At 38.7% G+C, this 5,697-nt stretch overlaps 1 pseudogene; it reads left to right on the top strand.

The window, feature by feature from the left end:
* The first annotated feature begins 2,478 nt into the window (after window positions 1-2,478).
* Window positions 2,479-3,420, top strand: LOC130684762 (olfactory receptor 8J2-like; annotated as a pseudogene).
* Window positions 3,421-5,697: the final 2,277 nt, after the last annotated feature.

Below are 5,697 nucleotides of genomic sequence, written 5' to 3'. Positions count from 1 at the left end.
TTCGGCGTGCTTCACGCAGCAACCTTAGGAGTGGGTCGCAACAGGTCTCTGTGTGCAGGTAGGTGAAACCCAATAATTTACTTATTACTGATTCTGGATGTGAAGACCAAGTATCTTGGAAGCTTTCTCAATTCAAATAAGACTCAGGACTGAAACGATATCTGCTCTATTCTCTTTTCCTAGTGACTCAAATATCTGCCCATTGATTGCTAAGTAGAAATGATGGTGATACGACTTACGTAATAGCGTCTGACATCCTTATTCATAAATCAGACTGCTTGAGAACTTAAAAACAATCATGAAAAATCTCTTTAGGAGTATATTTCAGCTTACGATAAAACAATGCTTCTTGCCTTAGAACTGGCAGAAAGAATGATTTAGCAGGCACTCTACACCAGATGAGAAGCTTCTTAAGTGCCTTTCAGCAGTAAGATTCTATGTCTCCAAGAAAGACCTACTAAATGATCTAATGTCCATAAAAACAAATTTATCTCCCCTTTTTTGATTTTTACATTGCCCAGGGTGATTGAATTCTAAGATGGAAAGATTCCCTGTTGCCAGTATTCAGTCTCTATATTGCTTCTGGTTATGAGAGCTCATACTGAAATGCAGTTTGTCCCTAACACAACCCATGTTTAAATAAGTTTAAGACAAGTTCCAGAGGTGGAGTTAAATGGAACATACTCTTGAAATCATATCAGAAGCTATTTGAAATTGAATATGCAATATTTTTTTTATCCAAATTGTTTCACAAAATGATTAACAATAGGTATACTTTTAAAGCTTTATTTACTAAGATTTATTATTTTAATAAACTTTTACATTTTATTTTTAAAAATGAACTTAAACTATATGTTAAAAAACTAAAATAGCTCTTTCCAAAAACAAATGCTTAATCAAACAGGATTCTAAAGAAAAGGGAGAAAACCAGTGCTGTGCTACAAAAAGTTTTATTTTGTTGACATATACTTAATGAAATAAAAAGCAATCCTAGCTTTGCCATTTGTTATGTTTCATTAGGAGAGGGAATTACTAATGTGTAAATATATATGTAAGTTTTTTGAATATGCAAAATTATAATCCACTTGCTCTTTCTATTTCAACTATAAAAGCCTTCAGTTAGATAGAATGAAATCCTGGGACTTAAATAGGAAAATATATTAAGAACATTCAAAACATGCTAATAACATTCATTACTGATACTAATTTTTTGCCTCCATTGTTATCAGGCTCTGTGCTAACTAACCTTTATATGTACATTATATCACTTATTTCTCACAACAAAAGATTGTTAAGTACTGGGTAAAAATCCCACAGTAAATAATTGGTGGACTACTAATCAACCAACCAACTAATCAATCAAACAAACAAATAAATGACATTAAAAAATAATCATTAACAATATCCTCCGTAGACACTTTGAGGAACTTAATCTCATTGAGCCTGACTTGTCTCATACGACATAAAAATAATTATATCCATCTTCTAGGATACTCCTGCAGAATAATGAAACCATCATTGCAAAATGCCTCATATAGTTGTGGCCACAGAGTTCACTACATGCTAAATAATGCTAACACTCTCCTGCACTCATTTTTTTATACGAGTAAAAGTAGTCAAAATTTAATAAATCAAACCTACAAGTAATATTTTTTAAAATCCGAATAGGTTTTAAACAATTCAAAGGAAAAATATAAACTGGAAAGGAAGGGACGGTAGAATAAAATAATAGAGAAATGTCTGAGCAACTAGAAATCAGAGTGACAGGATGGGACTGGCTTACTTAGCAGAAGAAAGGAAATATGACTAAGTAAAGTGGATTCAGAGTTTATGAATGATACTAACAAGGAATATTATTGAGGTGTCATCTGTAGTCAACTAAAGCATAGGGATGTGGCAGAAATCCCTAGGAACATCTCAGTGTACTGACAGTGTTTCCCACAGAAATATTGAAATTCTCAAGGATGATACAAAATATGGGCTGAAGAGAAGGCCTGTCAGCTAAGGAAAAAATGACTGGAAGTCACTGGCTCATCAGCTTCTTATAGGTAGCTATCTTTCACAATTAAATATACACCCAGGCACATGTATATATGTAAATACATATATAAACATGTATGCACACATACACATATTCATGAAATATATTTTAATATAATTAATGTACATATATAAACACTAATACGTATAATAATATAATAATGTATTTCGTTCAATGTATACACCCAACAGTGAAATAAAAATTAACAGCTTAGTTAAGCAGTTTTAAGAACCTGAAATTCGTCTCTGGAGAGTTTGTATTTCTGAATTCTGTGAAGGATTGTGAGAATACCAGTTAAGATGTGAGACCTAAGGTTTCTGAACAGAAACTGATTTCTAATGAGACATTTAGCAATCTAGCATGTAACAGAAAAGCAATTTTGCCATTTGTTAATCTCTTTCCATTTTCCCTATTAAAGGATGAAAGCTACAAAATAAATGGCTCCAGGGAATCTCACCGGGGTGACTGAGTTCATTCTCATGGGGATCTCCCACCATCCAGAGCTCCAGATTCCACTATTCCTCATTTTCCTGGTGATCTACGGGCTGACGGTGGCAGGGAACCTGGGCATCATCACCCTCACCAGTGCTGACTCTCAACTGCAAACCCCCATGTACTTTTTCCTCTGACACTTAGCTATCATCAATCTTGGCAATTCTACTGTCATTGCTCCTAAAATGCTGGTTAACTTCTGGGTTTTGAAGAAAACCATATCTTACTATGGATGTGCAACCCAGTTGGGTGGATTCATAGCTTTTATCGTGGCTGAGATTTTCATGCTGGCTGCAATGGCCTATGATCGCTATGTGGCTATTTGCAACCCCCTGCTATACATGGTGGTGGTATCTCGGCACATCTGCCTTCTGCTGGTATCCCTCACATACCTCTATGGTTTGAGCACAGCCCTGTCAGTCTCTTCCTGTGTTTCCTCTATGTCTTATTGCTCTTCCAATGTGATCAACCATTTTTACTGTGATAGTGTCCCTTTGTTAGCATTGTCCTATATGGATACCTACATTCCAGAAACAGTAGCGTTTGCCTTTTCAGGAACCAATTTGTTTTTCTCCATGATTGTTGTTTTAATATCCTACTTCAATATTGTCCATGCCATTTTGAGGATACGTTCCTCCCAGGGGCGACAAAAAGCCTTTTCCTCCTGTGCTTCCCATATGATGGCTGTCACTGTGTTCTACGGGACTCTCCTCTTCATGTATTTGCAACCAAGGACCAACCACTCATTAAATACTGATGAAATGGCCTCTGTCTTCTACACCCTAGTGATTCCAATGCTGAATCCCCTCAATTACAGCCTAAGGAACAGGCATGTGAAGGGTGCAGTAAAGAGGTTCCTGGATAACCCATGCTATTATTCAAATTAATGTAAATTTGAAACTACAACTGTCAGGTAGAAAGGTAGACATAAGCAGGTGGAGGGAGAATAAAGCCAGTAAAACCCACTAAAAGGGGCTCAAATACTTAATTCGATAAAATCAGAGGGCAAGAGAAACCTCGCAGAAGTAATTAGTTGAAGTGTCAAAGATTAGGAGTTACTTAGAATTTCCAAACATTCCCCAGATGGAAAAAACAACATACCCAAATGAGAAGTCTCCAAGCTCAAACTCTCACCAGATATGAGAAAATAAAATACACAAAGACAGGAACAGACATCATCAGAGCAGCCTCTGCCTTCTTTTTATCCATTACACCGGTGGAGGGCAGAGACAGGAGACAAGCACCACAATTATTTTTCCAAAAGTGTATAGTAAGAACAGGAAGGATTCCATCTGAAAGCTAAGAGTCCATTACAAAAACCAGGGGGTTAGGAAGGAAGATTCCGAACATATTCTTTAGTAAACAATCACTCCGTCCACTTTGGGGGCAGGTGCAGGTGGTGTTGACTGGTGTGTTCCCAGAGGGGAGTTATCCTGGAGAGGAACGGACCAATTTCTATAAATTAATTCTGCAAAATTACCTGGAGGATTGATAATAAAAGAGTTTTAATGTCTCTTACCAGAGATAAGCATTTTGAGACCACTTTACAAGTTTATACCCCCTGGCCCTTTGGAAGTCCTTAAAAGAGGGAACCCCCATGCCTCCTCTCTGAGAAAGATAAGGAAAATATTCAACACAGCCGTCAAGGTCAGCAAACCGCTTTTTCCCTCCAGTTGGCAAAGCACTACTGGCCCCCCCCTCCCCCCCTCCAGGCTCCTCTTCTGCCCTGCGCATGTCAAAAAGCTACATATTAAAATAATATAAATTGCTCCCCTTGCTTTGTTTTCCGGGCTCAGTCCTTGGGAGATGACTCCCCTCCAGGCCTGCCCGTGTAAAATAAACCTCAACTCTCCAAGACCTCCGAGTGCCGCTTGGTTCTTCCATCAGTGATCCAGTCCAGATTTTCCAGTATTTTCCGTAACAAGGACACCCACGCTTTTTCTCTATTTGAGTGTATGACTTTAAATAAGGCTTTCTCACAGCTCAACTTAATTGCGTTTTGTCACTGTGCTTTCCCAGTCGTAATCGACTTTGCTTCTTTACTATTTCATTCCATTTTCAAGTCTTCACTTAGTCTCTGCTTTACTCCTGATAAGTAGGGAGGGGCTACTGAGAGCTCAGATTTGGGCCGGCAAGTTCTCCTTGCTTGGGTGACCCAGACGGAACTGCAGCTTCAGAAACCTGCCTGAGACTCTCCTTTCTTTGGGAAGTTCTCAGAACATAGTCTCACTCCATCCCCTGCTCTGTGGCTCCCCAAATCCCAGGGTGGGCGGGGCTAGCCCCGATGCAGGGCAGATCCAAGCAGACAAGGGACACCAAGTGACCCTGGCTTTAAGAGATGCAAGGGAATCTGCCCTATACCAAGAAATGTTTTGCAAACTTTCCCTTTGCACCTCTGAACTTTCCTGCTCTCAGCTGCCTGCAAGGCTGCTGCCATTCATTTGAACCCTCGCCCTAATGAATTCCTTCCTAGTCTAACCTTCTCAGGAATTCTTTCTCATTCAGTCAAGAACTCTCCCCCTCTGGTCTGAGGTTTCACCTGGTGCACCAAGAGAAAGCTGTGTCTGGCAACAATACCAGGCCTCCAAGTCCAAGTGTTATCAATCAAAGACTTCTCTGCCCTGCCAAGACCCCATAAAAAGAAGCCTCAGAGTAAACTGTCTGCACCTGTCTAACCTCAGGCAGGCCCGCTCTGCTGTACAGGGTGAATTAAAATTCACTTTGCCTGCCTAACTTTGGTTTCCTGTATTATGCTGTCTACCTTCCCTGTGTCTCGGAACTGACTTCTCCCCAACACTACCTTCCTTTAAGTGTGTTCATTTGCTTTTGAAAATCTTGCTGAGAGAAGAGGCCATTCAAGAGTTTAAAATTCCATTAATTTAAATGGCAAAATCTTAATCCTTTTATTGCAACCTCAATTACCCAATTTTCCCTAGTGAAAAATACACTAATTGACTGAAGAACACACACATAATAAAAATAACTTGAAAATAAATACATTTTAAATGTAAATTATTAAAGGATTTTTATAATTTCTAAACAAGGAAGAGAAACTCTGATAGCTGGTGATAGAGGTGAGAATTATTTCTTGGAAGGTGATAAGGAGTCAGATCATCTTCTTTGCCATAGATATCTTTTGTTCAGCTGTTTAAAATTTTATTAAG

This window comes from Manis pentadactyla, chromosome 9 (assembly GCF_030020395.1).
Source record: "Manis pentadactyla isolate mManPen7 chromosome 9, mManPen7.hap1, whole genome shotgun sequence".
NCBI lineage: Eukaryota > Metazoa > Chordata > Mammalia > Pholidota > Manidae > Manis > Manis pentadactyla.
Note: the sequence above shows the minus strand (reverse complement) of the source record. Positions and strands in the feature narration are given on the sequence as shown.